The sequence below is a fragment of the Ranitomeya imitator genome, chromosome 6 (genome assembly GCF_032444005.1).
Source record: "Ranitomeya imitator isolate aRanImi1 chromosome 6, aRanImi1.pri, whole genome shotgun sequence".
Taxonomy (NCBI): Eukaryota; Metazoa; Chordata; class Amphibia; order Anura; family Dendrobatidae; genus Ranitomeya; species Ranitomeya imitator.
The window spans coordinates 12,049,864-12,067,793 of NC_091287.1; the positions used below are offsets into that span (position 1 = coordinate 12,049,864).

Below are 17,930 nucleotides of genomic sequence, written 5' to 3' on the forward strand. Positions count from 1 at the left end.
CTGTATGTTTTCAATACATGCAGTAATTGCAGATAGCCGTGTAATTTCACATTGTTCCTCAGGGGCGGACCAAGCTCATTTGATAAGATTTTGTATAATATAACTGTAACATGAATACTTATTGATAACTGATGCCAAAGAGATGATTGACTTAACCTAAAAAATAACCTTGTGCTTAAATTTTATGGAATTTCTGGATGCAATTTAATTTGATAATATTGCTCCTCAGGGGCGGAGCAAGTTGATTTGATAAAATGTAGTGTTTTAGCTGTTAAGTGAATAACCATTTCTCATGATGCCGAAGTGGTGATTGACTGTATCTATACAATAACCTTTAGTCCTGGAGTTGCAGGATGCAGTGAAATCTTACACTGTTGCTCCTCGGGGGCAGAGAGAACACTCCTACTAAAGTTTTGAATGTTAGTTATTATATGAATGAAAATTGAACTACATAACCTATAGCATTTTCAGCAATTGTTTTTGCAAAAATAATCTAAAAAATGTTTCCCCTGCCCTAATACCTCGGCCCTCATCCTACATGTACCCTGGTACTCCTAACCATCGACTAACTGGATTACGCAGAGTAATTACTATTTAAATCTCTTGGCAGAAGCATCTTGTATATATCGCTCACACCCTTCATTAAACCAGCAGAGGAAAGTAATCATTCGTGAGGCTGTAATAGCATTATCCTGCCTGTGCCCATCCTGTAATACAGAATAATGGGGTCTTTGTGGCGACTTGTGGCTGTTGGGTTGTTCTTGGTGATTTCCACCATCAGCCAATCATCAGTTCTGTCCAAACCTCAACCCCCGAAGAATGAGGAATATACAGGAGGGTCCAAGGACAAGTATCATGGACTGGTGAGTATGTGTAATCCTGGGACAATAGGGTCATGCGTAGGCCAAGATCTCCCCCATTAAACCATTTATAAGGAATAAGAGCAGTGATGCTGTGTAAGGACAATGATATGTCATAAAGGGACTCACACCGCAGGACTCCAAGACTCCATACAAGAAGATAATGGCGCTGAGGTGATAGAGATTATACACCTCTGTATGTGACTGATACATTGTATAATATATAGTGTTATCATATGGGCAGTGTATGGTGATATCGATTATACACCTCTGTATGTGACTGATACATTGTATAATATATAGTGTTATCATATGGGCAGTGTATGGTGATATAGATTATACACCTCTGTATGTGACTGATACATTGTATAATATATAGTGTTATCATATGGGCAGTGCATGGTGATATAGATTATACACCTCTGTATGTGACTGATACATTGTATAATATATAGTGCTATCATATGGGCAGTGTATGGTGATATAGATTACACACCTCTGTATGTGACTGATACATTGTATAATATATAGTGTTATCATATGGGCAGTGCATGGTGATATAGATTATACACCTCTGTATGTGACTGATACATTGTATAATATATAGTGTTATCATATGGGCAGTGTATGGTGATATAGATTATACACCTCTGTATGTGACTGATACATTGTATAATATATAGTGTTATCATATGGGCATTGTACGGTGATATAGATTATACACCTCTGTATGTGACTTGATACATTGTATAATATATAGTGTTATCATATGGGCAGTGTATGGTGATATAGATTATACACCTCTGTATGTGACTGATACATTGTATAATATGTAGTGTTATCATATGGGCAGTGTATGGTGATATAGATTATACACCTCTGTATGTGACTGATACATTGTATAATATATAGTGTTATCATATGGGCAGTGTATGGTGATATAGATTACACACCTCTGTATGTGACTGATACATTGTATAATATATAGTGTTATCATATGGGCAGTGCATGGTGATATAGATTATACACCTCTGTATGTGACTGATACATTGTATAATATATAGTGTTATCATATGGGCAGTGTATGGTGATATAGATTATACACCTCTGTATGTGACTGATACATTGTATAATATATAGTGTTATCATATGGGCAGTGTATGGTGATATAGATTATACACCTCTGTATGTGACTGATACATTGTATAATATATAGTGTTATCATATGGGCAGTGAATGGTGATATAGATTACACACCTCTGTATGTGACTGATACATTGTATAATATATAGTGTTATCATATGGGAACTGTATGGTGATATAGATTATACACCTCTGTATGTGACTGATACATTGTATAATATATAGTGTTATCATATGGGCAGTGAATGGTGATATAGATTACACACCTCTGTATGTGACTGATACATTGTATAATATATAGTGTTATCATATGGGAACGGTATGGTGATATAGATTATACACCTCTGTATGTGACTGATACATTGTATAATATATACCGCTATCGTATGGGCAGTATATGGTGATATAGATTATACACCTCTGTATGTGACTGATACATTGTATAATATATAGTGTTATCATATGGGCAGTGAATGGTGATATAGATTATACACCTCTGTATGTGACTGATACATTGTATAATATATAGTGTTATCATAAAGGCAGTGAATGGTGATATAGATTATACACCTCTGTATGTGACTGAGACATTGTATAATATATAGTGTTATCATATGGGCAGTGTATGGTGATATAGATTATACACCTCTGTATGTGACTGATACATTGTATAATATATAGTGTTATCATATGGGAACGGTATGGTGATATAGATTATACACCTCTGTATGTGACTGATACATTGTATAATATATAGTGTTATCATATGGGCAGTGTATGGTGATATAGATTACACACCTCTGTATGTGACTGATACATTATATAATATATACCGCTATCGTATGGGCAGTATATGGTGATATAGATTATACACCTCTGTATGTGACTGATACATTGTATAATATATAGTGATATCATATGGGCAGTGAATGGTGATATAGATTATACACATCTGTATGTGACTGATACATTGTATAATATATAGTGTTATCATATGGGCAGTGTATGGTGATATAGATTACACACCTCTGTATGTGACTGATACATTGTATAATATATAGTGTTATCATATGGGCAGTGAATCGTGATATAGATTATACACCTCTGTATGTGACTGAGACATTGTATAATATATAGTGTTATCATATGGGCAGTGTATGGTGATATAGATTATACACCTCTGTATGTGACTGATACATTGTATAATATATAGTGTTATCATATGGGCAGTGTATGGTGATATAGATTATACACCTCTGTATGTGACTGATACATTGTATAATATATAGTGTTATCATATGGGCAGTGAATGGTGATATAGATTATACACCTCTGTATGTGACTGATACATTGTATAATATATAGTGTTATCATATGGGCAGTATATGGTGATATAAATTATACACCTCTGTATGTGACTGATACATTGTATAATATATAGTGTTATCATATGGGCAGTGTATGGTGATATAGATTACACACCTCTGTATGTGACTGATACATTGCATAATATATAGTGTTATCATATGGGCAGTGTATGGTGATATAGATTATACACCTCTGTATGTGACTGATACATTGTATAATATATAGTGTTATCATATGGGAACGGTATGGTGATATAGATTATACACCTCTGTATGTGACTGATACATTGTATAATATATAGTGTTATCATATGGGAAGTGTATGGTGATATAGATTACACACCTCTGTATGTGACTGATACATTATATAATATATACCGCTATCGTATGGGCACTATATGGTGATATAGATTATACACCTCTGTATGTGACTGATACATTGTATAATATATACCGCTATCATATGGGCAGTATATGGTGATATAGATTATACTCCTCTGTATGTGACTGATACATTGTATAATATATACCGCTATCATATGGGCAGTGTATGGTGATATAGATTATACACCTCTGTATGTGACTGATACATTGTATAATATATAGTGTTATCATATGGGCAGTGTATGGTGATATAGATTATACTCCTCTGTATGTGACTGATACATTGTATAATATATAGTGCTATCATATGGGCAGTATATGGTGATATAGATTATACACCTCTGTATGTGACTGATACATTGTATAATATATACCGCTATCATATGGGCAGTGTATGGTGATATAGATTATACTCCTCTGTATGTGACTGATACATTGTATAATATATACCGCTATCATATGGGCAGTGTATGGTGATATAGATTATACTCCTCTGTATGTGACTGATACATTGTATAATATATAGTGCTATCATATGGGCAGTGTATGGTGATATAGATTATACACCTCTGTATGTGACTGATACATTGTATAATATATAGTGCTATCATATGTGCAGTGTATGGTGATATAGATTATACTCCTCTCTATGTGACTGATACATTGTATAATATATACCGCTATCATATGGGCAGTGTATGGTGATATAGATTATACTCCTCTGTATGTGACTGATACATTGTATAATATATAGTGTTATCATATGGGCAGTGTATGGTGATATAGATTACACATCTCTGTATGTGACTGATACATTGTATAATATATAGTGTTATCATATGGGCAGTGTATGGTGATATAGATTACACACCTCTGTATGTGACTGATACATTGTATAATATATAGTGTTATCATATGGGCAGTGTATGGTGATATAGATTACACACCTCTGTATGTGACTGATACATTGTATAATATATACCGCTATCATATGGGCAGTGTATGGTGATATAGATTACACACCTCTGTATGTGACTGATACATTGTATAATATATACCGCTATCATATGGGCAGTGTATGGTGATATAGATTATACACCTCTGTATGTGACTGATACATTGTATAATATATAGTGTTATCATATGGGCAGTGTATGGTGATATAGATTATACACCTCTGTATGTGACTGATACATTGTATAATATATAGTGTTATCATATGGGCAGTATATGGTGATATAGATTATACTCTGTATGTGACTGATACATTGTATAATATATAGTGTTATCATATGGGCAGTGTATGCTGATATAGATTATACACCTCTGTATGTGACTGATACATTGTATAATATATAGTGTTATCATATGGGCAGTGTATGCCGATATAGATTACACTCCTCTGTATGTGACTGATACATTGTATAATATATAGTGTTATCATATGGGCAGTGTATGGTGATATAGATTACACACCTTTGTATGTGACTGATACATTGTATAATATATAGTGCTATCATATGTGCAGTGTATGGTGATATAGATTATACACCTCTGTATGTGACTGATACATTGTATAATATATACCGCTATCATATGGGCAGTGTATGGTGATATAGATTATACACCTCTGTATGTGACTGATACATTGTATAATATATAGTGTTATCATATGGGCAGTGTATGGTGATATAGATTATACACCTCTGTAGGTGGCTGATACATTGTATAATATATAGTGTTATCATGTGGGCAGTGAATGGTGATATAGATTATACACCTCTGTATGTGACTGATACATTGTATAATATATAGTGTTATCATATGGGCAGTGTATGGTGATATAGATTATACACCTCTGTATGTGACTGATACATTGTATAATATATAGTGTTATCATATGGGCAGTGTATGGTGATATAGATTATACACCTCTGTATGTGACTGATACATTGTATAATATATAGTGTTATCATATGGGCAGTGTATGGTGATATAGATTACACTGCTCTGTATGTGACTGATACATTGTATAATATATAGTGTTATCATATGGGCAGTGTATGGTGATATAGATTACACACCTCTGTATGTGACTGATACATTGTATAATATATAGTGCTATCATATGGGCAGTGTATGGTGATATAGATTACACACCTCTGTATGTGACTGATACATTGTATAATATATACCGCTATCATATGGGCAGTGTATGGTGATATAGATTATACACCTCTGTATGTGACTGATACATTGTATAATATATAGTGCTATCATATGGGAACTGTATGATGATATAGATTATACACCTCTGTATGTGACTGATACATTGTATAATATATAGTGTTATCATATGGGCAGTGTATGGTGATATAGATTATACACCTCTGTATGTGACTGATATATTGTATAATATATACCGCTATCATATGGGCAGTATATGGTGATATAGATTATACACCTCTGTATGTGACTGATACATTGTATAATATATAGTGTTATCATATGGGCAGTGAATGGTGATATAGATTATACACCTCTGTATGTGACTGATACATTGTATAATATATAGTGTTATCATATGGGAACGGTATGGTGATATAGATTACACTCCTCTGTATGTGACTGATACATTGTATAATATATACCGCTATCATATGGGAACTGTATGGTGATATAGATTATACACCTCTGTATGTGACTGATACATTGTATAATATATAGTGTTATCATATGGGCAGTGTATAGTGATATAGATTATACACCTCTGTATGTGACTGATACATTGTATAATATATAGTGTTATCATATGGGCAGTGTATGGTGATATAGATTACACTCCTCTGTATGTGACTGATACATTGTATAATATATAGTGTTATCATATGGGCAGTGTATGGTGATATAGATTATACACCTCTGTATGTGACTGATACATTGTATAATATATACCGCTATCATATGGGAACTGTATGGTGATATAGATTATACACCTCTGTATGTGACTGATACATTGTATAATATATAGTGTTATCATATGGGCAGTGTATGGTGATATAGATTATACACCTCTGTATGTGACTGATACATTGTATAATATATAGTGTTATCATATGGGCAGTGAATGGTGATATAGATTATACACCTCTGTATGTGACTGAGACATTGTATAATATATAGTGTTATCATATGGGCAGTGTATGGTGATATAGATTATACACCTCTGTATGTGACTGATACATTGTATAATATATAGTGTTATCATATGGGCAGTGTATGGTGATATAGATTATACACCTCTGTATGTGACTGATACATTGTATAATATATAGTGTTATCATATGGGCAGTGAATGGTGATATAGATTATACACCTCTGTATGTGACTGATACATTGTATAATATATAGTGTTATCATATGGGCAGTATATGGTGATATAGATTATACACCTCTGTATGTGACTGATACATTGTATAATATATAGTGTTATCATATGGGCAGTGTATGGTGATATAGATTACACACCTCTGTATGTGACTGATACATTGTATAATATATAGTGTTATCATATGGGCAGTGTATGGTGATATAGATTATACACCTCTGTATGTGACTGATACATTGTATAATATATAGTGTTATCATATGGGAACGGTATGGTGATATAGATCATACACCTCTATATGTGACTGATACATTGTATAATATATAGTGTTATCATATGGGCAGTGTATGGTGATATAGATTACACACCTCTGTATGTGACTGATACATTGTATAATATATACCGCTATCGTATGGGCAGTATATGGTGATATAGATTATACACCTCTGTATGTGACTGATACATTGTATAATATATACCGCTATCATATGGGCAGTATATGGTGATATAGATTATACTCCTCTGTATGTGACTGATACATTGTATAATATATACCGCTATCATATGGGCAGTGTATGGTGATATAGATTATACACCTCTGTATGTGACAGATACATTGTATAATATATAGTGTTATCATATGGGCAGTGTATGGTGATATAGATTATACTCCTCTCTATGTGACTGATACATTGTATAATATATAGTGCTATCATATGGGCAGTATATGGTGATATAGATTATACACCTCTGTATGTGACTGATACATTGTATAATATATACCGCTATCATATGGGCAGTGTATGGTGATATAGATTATACTCCTCTGTATGTGACTGATACATTGTATAATATATACCGCTATCATATGGGCAGTGTATGGTGATATAGATTATACTCCTCTGTATGTGACTGATACATTGTATAATATATAGTGCTATCATATGGGCAGTGTATGGTGATATAGATTATACACCTCTGTATGTGACTGATACATTGTATAATATATAGTGCTATCATATGTGCAGTGTATGGTGATATAGATTATACTCCTCTGTATGTGACTGATACATTGTATAATATATACCGCTATCATATGGGCAGTGTATGGTGATATAGATTATACTCCTCTGTATGTGACTGATACATTGTATAATATATAGTGTTATCATATGGGCAGTGTATGGTGATATAGATTACACACCTCTGTATGTGACTGATACATTGTATAATATATAGTGTTATCATATGGGCAGTGTATGGTGATATAGATTACACACCTCTGTATGTGACTGATACATTGTATAATATATAGTGTTATCATATGGGCAGTGTATGGTGATATAGATTACACACCTCTGTATGTGACTGATACATTGTATAATATATACCGCTATCATATGGGCAGTGTATGGTGATATAGATTACACACCTCTGTATGTGACTGATACATTGTATAATATATACCGCTATCATATGGGCAGTGTATGGTGATATAGATTATACACCTCTGTATGTGACTGATACATTGTATAATATATAGTGTTATCATATGGGCAGTGTATGGTGATATAGATTATACACCTCTGTATGTGACTGAGACATTGTATAATATATATTGTTATCATATGGGCAGTGTATGGTGATATAGATTATACACCTCTGTATGTGACTGATACATTGTATAATATATAGTGTTATCATATGGGCAGTGTATGGTGATATAGATTATACACCTCTGTATGTGACTGATACATTGTATAATATATAGTGTTATCATATGGGCAGTGAATGGTGATATAGATTATACACCTCTGTATGTGACTGATACATTGTATAATATATAGTGTTATCATATGGGCAGTATATGGTGATATATATTATACACCTCTGTATGTGACTGATACATTGTATAATATATAGTGTTATCATATGGGCAGTGTATGGTGATATAGATTACACACCTCTGTATGTGACTGATACATTGTATAATATATAGTGTTATCATATTGGCAGTGTATGGTGATATAGATTATACACCTCTGTATGTGACTGATACATTGTATAATATATAGTGTTATCATATGGGAACGGTATGGTGATATAGATTATACACCTCTGTATGTGACTGATACATTGTATAATATATAGTGCTATCATATGGGCAGTATATGGTGATATAGATTATACACCTCTGTATGTGACTGATACATTGTATAATATATACCGCTATCATATGGGCAGTGTATGGTGATATAGATTATACTCCTCTGTATGTGACTGATACATTGTATAATATATACCGCTATCATATGGGCAGTGTATGGTGATATAGATTATACACCTCTGTATGTGACTGATACATTGTATAATATATACCGCTATCATATGGGCAGTGTATGGTGATATAGATTATACTCCTCTGTATGTGACTGATACATTGTATAATATATAGTGCTATCATATGGGCAGTGTATGGTGATATAGATTATACACCTCTGTATGTGACTGATACATTGTATAATATATAGTGCTATCATATGTGCAGTGTATGGTGATATAGATTATACTCCTCTGTATGTGACTGATACATTGTATAATATATACCGCTATCATATGGGCAGTGTATGGTGATATAGATTATACTCCTCTGTATGTGACTGATACATTGTATAATATATAGTGCTATCATATGGGCAGTGTATGGTGATATAGATTATACACCTCTGTATGTGACTGATACATTGTATAATATATAGTGCTATCATATGTGCAGTGTATGGTGATATAGATTATACTCCTCTGTATGTGACTGATACATTGTATAATATATACCGCTATCATATGGGCAGTGTATGGTGATATAGATTATACTCCTCTGTATGTGACTGATACATTGTATAATATATAGTGTTATCATATGGGCAGTGTATGGTGATATAGATTACACACCTCTGTATGTGACTGATACATTGTATAATATATAGTGTTATCATATGGGCAGTGTATGGTGATATAGATTACACACCTCTGTATGTGACTGATACATTGTATAATATATAGTGTTATCATATGGGCAGTGTATGGTGATATAGATTACACACCTCTGTATGTGACTGATACATTGTATAATATATACCGCTATCATATGGGCAGTGTATGGTGATATAGATTACACACCTCTGTATGTGACTGATACATTGTATAATATATACCGCTATCATATGGGCAGTGTATGGTGATATAGATTATACACCTCTGTATGTGACTGATACATTGTATAATATATAGTGTTATTATATGGGCAGTGTATGGTGATATAGATTACACTCCTCTGTATGTGACTGATACATTGTATAATATATAGTGTTATCATATGGGCAGTGTATGCCGATATAGATTACACTCCTCTGTATGTGACTGATACATTGTATAATATATAGTGTTATCATATGGGCAGTGTATGGTGATATAGATTACACTCCTCTGTATGTGACTGATACATTGTATAATATATAGTGTTATCATATGGGCAGTGTATGCCGATATAGATTACACTCCTCTGTATGTGACTGATACATTGTATAATATATAGTGTTATCATATGGGCAGTGTATGGTGATATAGATTACACTCCTCTGTATGTGACTGATACATTGTATAATATATAGTGTTATCATATGGGCAGTGTATGCCGATATAGATTACACTCCTCTGTATGTGACTGATACATTGTATAATATATAGTGTTATCATATGGGCAGTGTATGGTGATATAGATTACATACCTCTGTATGTGACTGATACATTGTATAATATATACCGCTATCATATGGGCAGTGTATGGTGATATAGATTACACTCCTCTGTATGTGACTGATACATTGTATAATATATACCGCTATCATATGGGCAGTGTATGCTGATATAGATTATACACCTCTGTATGTGACTGATACATTGTATAATATATAGTGTTATCATATGGGCAGTGTATGGTGATATAGATTATACACCTCTGTAGGTGGCTGATACATTGTATAATATATAGTGTTATCATATGGGCAGTGAATGGTGATATAGATTATACACCTCTGTATGTGACTGATACATTGTATAATATATAGTGTTATCATATGGGCAGTGTATAGTGATATAGATTATACACCTCTGTATGTGACTGATACATTGTATAATATATAGTGTTATCATATGGGCAGTGTATGGTGATATAGATTATACACCTCTGTATGTGACTGATACATTGTATAATATATAGTGTTATCATATGGGCAGTGTATGGTGATATAGATTACACTGCTCTGTATGTGACTGATACATTGTATAATATATAGTGTTATCATATGGGCAGTGTATGGTGATATAGATTACACACCTCTGTATGTGACTGATACATTGTATAATATATAGTGCTATCATATGGGCAGTGTATGGTGATATAGATTACACACCTCTGTATGTGACTGATACATTGTATAATATATACCGCTATCATATGGGCAGTGTATGGTGATATAGATTATACACCTCTGTATGTGACTGATACATTGTATAATATATAGTGCTATCATATGGGCAGTGTATGGTGATATAGATTATACACCTCTGTATGTGACTGATACATTGTATAATATATAGTGTTATCATATGGGCAGTGAATGGTGATATAGATTACACACCTCTGTATGTGACTGATACATTGTATAATATATAGTGTTATCATATGGGAACGGTATGGTGATATAGATTATACACCTCTGTATGTGACTGATACATTGTATAATATATAGTGTTATCATAAAGGCAGTGAATGGTGATATAAATTATACACCTCTGTATGTGACTGAGACATTGTATAATATATAGTGTTATCATATGGGCAGTGTATGGTGATATAGATTATACACCTCTGTATGTGACTGATACATTGTATAATATATAGTGTTATCATATGGGAACGGTATGGTGATATAGATTATACACCTCTGTATGTGACTGATACATTGTATAATATATAGTGTTATCATATGGGCAGTGTATGGTGATATATATTACACACCTCTGTATGTGACTGATACATTGTATAATATATACCGCTATCGTATGGGCAGTATATGGTGATATAGATTATACACCTCTGTATGTGACTGATACATTGTATAATATATAGTGTTATCATATGGGCAGTGAATGGTGATATAGATTATACACATCTGTATGTGACTGATACATTGTATAATATATAGTGTTATCATATGGGCAGTGTATGGTGATATAGATTACACACCTCTGTATGTGACTGATACATTGTATAATATATAGTGTTATCATATGGGCAGTGAATCGTGATATAGATTATACACCTCTGTATGTGACTGAGACATTGTATAATATATAGTGTTATCATATGGGCAGTGTATGGTGATATAGATTATACACCTCTGTATGTGACTGATACATTGTATAATATATAGTGTTATCATATGGGCAGTGTATGGTGATATAGATTATACACCTCTGTATGTGACTGATACATTGTATAATATATAGTGTTATCATATGGGAACGGTATGGTGATATAGATTATACACCTCTGTATGTGACTGATACATTGTATAATATATAGTGTTATCATATGGGCAGTGTATGGTGATATAGATTACACACCTCTGTATGTGACTGATACATTGTATAATATATACCGCTATCGTATGGGCACTATATGGTGATATAGATTATACACCTCTGTATGTGACTGATACATTGTATAATATATAGTGTTATCATATGGGCAGTGAATGGTGATATAGATTATACACATCTGTATGTGACTGATACATTGTATAATATATAGTGTTATCATATGGGCAGTGTATGGTGATATAGATTACACACCTCTGTATGTGACTGATACATTGTATAATATATAGTGTTATCATATGGGCAGTGAATCGTGATATAGATTATACACCTCTGTATGTGACTGAGACATTGTATAATATATAGTGTTATCATATGGGCAGTGTATGGTGATATAGATTATACACCTCTGTATGTGACTGATACATTGTATAATATATAGTGTTATCATATGGGCAGTGAATGGTGATATAGATTATACACCTCTGTATGTGACTGATACATTGTATAATATATAGTGTTATCATATGGGCAGTATATGGTGATATAGATTATACACCTCTGTATGTGACTGATACATTGTTTAATATATAGTGTTATCATATGGGCAGTGTATGGTGATATAGATTACACACCTCTGTATGTGACTGATACATTGTATAATATATAGTGTTATCATATGGGCAGTGTATGGTGATATAGATTATACACCTCTGTATGTGACTGATACATTGTATAATATATAGTGTTATCATATGGGAACGGTATGGTGATATAGATTATACACCTCTGTATGTGACTGATACATTGTATAATATATAGTGTTATCATATGGGCAGTGTATGGTGATATAGATTACACACCTCTGTATGTGACTGATACATTGTATAATATATACCGCTATCGTATGGGCACTATATGGTGCTATAGATTATACACCTCTGTATGTGACTGATACATTGTATAATATATACCGCTATCATATGGGCAGTATATGGTGATATAGATTATACTCCTCTGTATGTGACTGATACATTGTATAATATATACCGCTATCATATGGGCAGTGTATGGTGATATAGATTATACACCTCTGTATGTGACTGATACATTGTATAATATATAGTGTTATCATGTGGGCAGTGTATGGTGATATAGATTATACTCCTCTGTATGTGACTGATACATTGTATAATATATAGTGCTATCATATGGGCAGTATATGGTGATATAGATTATACACCTCTGTATGTGACTGATACATTGTATAATATATACCGCTATCATATGGGCAGTGTATGGTGATATAGATTATACTCCTCTGTATGTGACTGATACATTGTATAATATATACCGCTATCATATGGGCAGTGTATGGTGATATAGATTATACTCCTCTGTATGTGACTGATACATTGTATAATATATAGTGCTATCATATGGGCAGTGTATGGTGATATAGATTATACACCTCTGTATGTGACTGATACATTGTATAATATATATTGCTATCATATGTGCAGTGTATGGTGATATAGATTATACTCCTCTCTATGTGACTGATACATTGTATAATATATACCGCTATCATATGGGCAGTGTATGGTGATATAGATTATACTCCTCTGTATGTGACTGATACATTGTATAATATATAGTGTTATCATATGGGCAGTGTATGGTGATATAGATTACACATCTCTGTATGTGACTGATACATTGTATAATATATAGTGTTATCATATGGGCAGTGTATGGTGATATAGATTACACACCTCTGTATGTGACTGATACATTGTATAATATATAGTGTTATCATATGGGCAGTGTATGGTGATATAGATTACACACCTCTGTATGTGACTGATACATTGTATAATATATACCGCTATCATATGGGCAGTGTATGGTGATATAGATTACACACCTCTGTATGTGACTGATACATTGTATAATATATAGTGTTATCATATGGGCAGTGAATGGTGATATAGATTATACACATCTGTATGTGACTGATACATTGTATAATATATAGTGTTATCATATGGGAACGGTATGGTGATATAGATTATACACCTCTGTATGTGACTGATACATTGTATAATATATAGTGTTATCATATGGGCAGTGTATGGTGATATAGATTACACACCTCTGTATGTGACTGATACATTGTATAATATATACCGCTATCGTATGGGCACTATATGGTGATATAGATTATACACCTCTGTATGTGACTGATACATTGTATAATATATAGTGTTATCATATGGGCAGTGAATGGTGATATAGATTATACACATCTGTATGTGACTGATACATTGTATAATATATAGTGTTATCATATGGGCAGTGTATGGTGATATAGATTACACACCTCTGTATGTGACTGATACATTGTATAATATATAGTGTTATCATATGGGCAGTGAATCGTGATATAGATTATACACCTCTGTATGTGACTGAGACATTGTATAATATATAGTGTTATCATATGGGCAGTGTATGGTGATATAGATTATACACCTCTGTATGTGACTGATACATTGTATAATATATAGTGTTATCATATGGGCAGTGAATGGTGATATAGATTATACACCTCTGTATGTGACTGATACATTGTATAATATATAGTGTTATCATATGGGCAGTATATGGTGATATAGATTATACACCTCTGTATGTGACTGATACATTGTTTAATATATAGTGTTATCATATGGGCAGTGTATGGTGATATAGATTACACACCTCTGTATGTGACTGATACATTGTATAATATATAGTGTTATCATATGGGCAGTGTATGGTGATATAGATTATACACCTCTGTATGTGACTGATACATTGTATAATATATAGTGTTATCATATGGGAACGGTATGGTGATATAGATTATACACCTCTGTATGTGACTGATACATTGTATAATATATAGTGTTATCATATGGGCAGTGTATGGTGATATAGATTACACACCTCTGTATGTGACTGATACATTGTATAATATATACCGCTATCGTATGGGCACTATATGGTGCTATAGATTATACACCTCTGTATGTGACTGATACATTGTATAATATATACCGCTATCATATGGGCAGTATATGGTGATATAGATTATACTCCTCTGTATGTGACTGATACATTGTATAATATATACCGCTATCATATGGGCAGTGTATGGTGATATAGATTATACACCTCTGTATGTGACTGATACATTGTATAATATATAGTGTTATCATGTGGGCAGTGTATGGTGATATAGATTATACTCCTCTGTATGTGACTGATACATTGTATAATATATAGTGCTATCATATGGGCAGTATATGGTGATATAGATTATACACCTCTGTATGTGACTGATACATTGTATAATATATACCGCTATCATATGGGCAGTGTATGGTGATATAGATTATACTCCTCTGTATGTGACTGATACATTGTATAATATATACCGCTATCATATGGGCAGTGTATGGTGATATAGATTATACTCCTCTGTATGTGACTGATACATTGTATAATATATAGTGCTATCATATGGGCAGTGTATGGTGATATAGATTATACACCTCTGTATGTGACTGATACATTGTATAATATATATTGCTATCATATGTGCAGTGTATGGTGATATAGATTATACTCCTCTCTATGTGACTGATACATTGTATAATATATACCGCTATCATATGGGCAGTGTATGGTGATATAGATTATACTCCTCTGTATGTGACTGATACATTGTATAATATATAGTGTTATCATATGGGCAGTGTATGGTGATATAGATTACACATCTCTGTATGTGACTGATACATTGTATAATATATAGTGTTATCATATGGGCAGTGTATGGTGATATAGATTACACACCTCTGTATGTGACTGATACATTGTATAATATATAGTGTTATCATATGGGCAGTGTATGGTGATATAGATTACACACCTCTGTATGTGACTGATACATTGTATAATATATACCGCTATCATATGGGCAGTGTATGGTGATATAGATTACACACCTCTGTATGTGACTGATACATTGTATAATATATACCGCTATCATATGGGCAGTGTATGGTGATATAGATTATACACCTCTGTATGTGACTGATACATTGTATAATATATAGTGTTATCATATGGACAGTGTATGGTGATATAGATTATACACCTCTGTATGTGACTGATACATTGTATAATATATAGTGTTATCATATGGGCAGTATATGGTGATATAGATTATACTCTGTATGTGACTGATACATTGTATAATATATAGTGTTATCATATGGGCAGTGTATGCTGATATAGATTATACACCTCTGTATGTGACTGATACATTGTATAATATATAGTGTTATCATATGGGCAGTGTATGCCGATATAGATTACACTCCTCTGTATGTGACTGATACATTGTATAATATATAGTGTTATCATATGGGCAGTGTATGGTGATATAGATTACACACCTTTGTATGTGACTGATACATTGTATAATATATAGTGCTATCATATGTGCAGTGTATGGTGATATAGATTACACACCTCTGTATGTGACTGATACATTGTATAATATATACCGCTATCATATGGGCAGTGTATGGTGATATAGATTACACTCCTCTGTATGTGACTGATACATTGTATAATATATACCGCTATCATATGGGCAGTGTATGGTGATATAGATTATACACCTCTGTATGTGACTGATACATTGTATAATATATAGTGTTATCATATGGGCAGTGTATGGTGATATAGATTATACACCTCTGTATGTGACTGTTACATTGTATAATATATAGTGTTATCATATGGGCAGTGTATGGTGATATAGATTATACACCTCTGTATGTGACTGATACATTGTATAATATATAGTGTTATCATATGGGCAGTGTATGGTGATATAGATTATACACCTCTGTATGTGACTGATACATTGTATAATATATAGTGTTATCATATGGGCAGTGTATGGTGATATAGATTATACACCTCTGTATGTGACTGATACATTGTATAATATATAGTGTTATCATATGGGCAGTGTATGGTGATATAGATTACACTGCTCTGTATGTG

General features: G+C 33.0%; 1 long non-coding RNA gene across 1 annotated transcript in view; it reads left to right on the plus strand.

Moving 5' to 3' along the window:
- The first annotated feature begins 649 nt into the window (after positions 1-649).
- Positions 650-17,930, plus strand: part of LOC138643528 (uncharacterized) — a 49,417-nt gene continuing 32,136 nt past the window's right edge. The window contains exon 1 of the long non-coding RNA XR_011314161.1: positions 650-863. This is a non-coding gene — a long non-coding RNA (uncharacterized lncRNA). The remainder of the gene's footprint in view (positions 864-17,930) is intronic.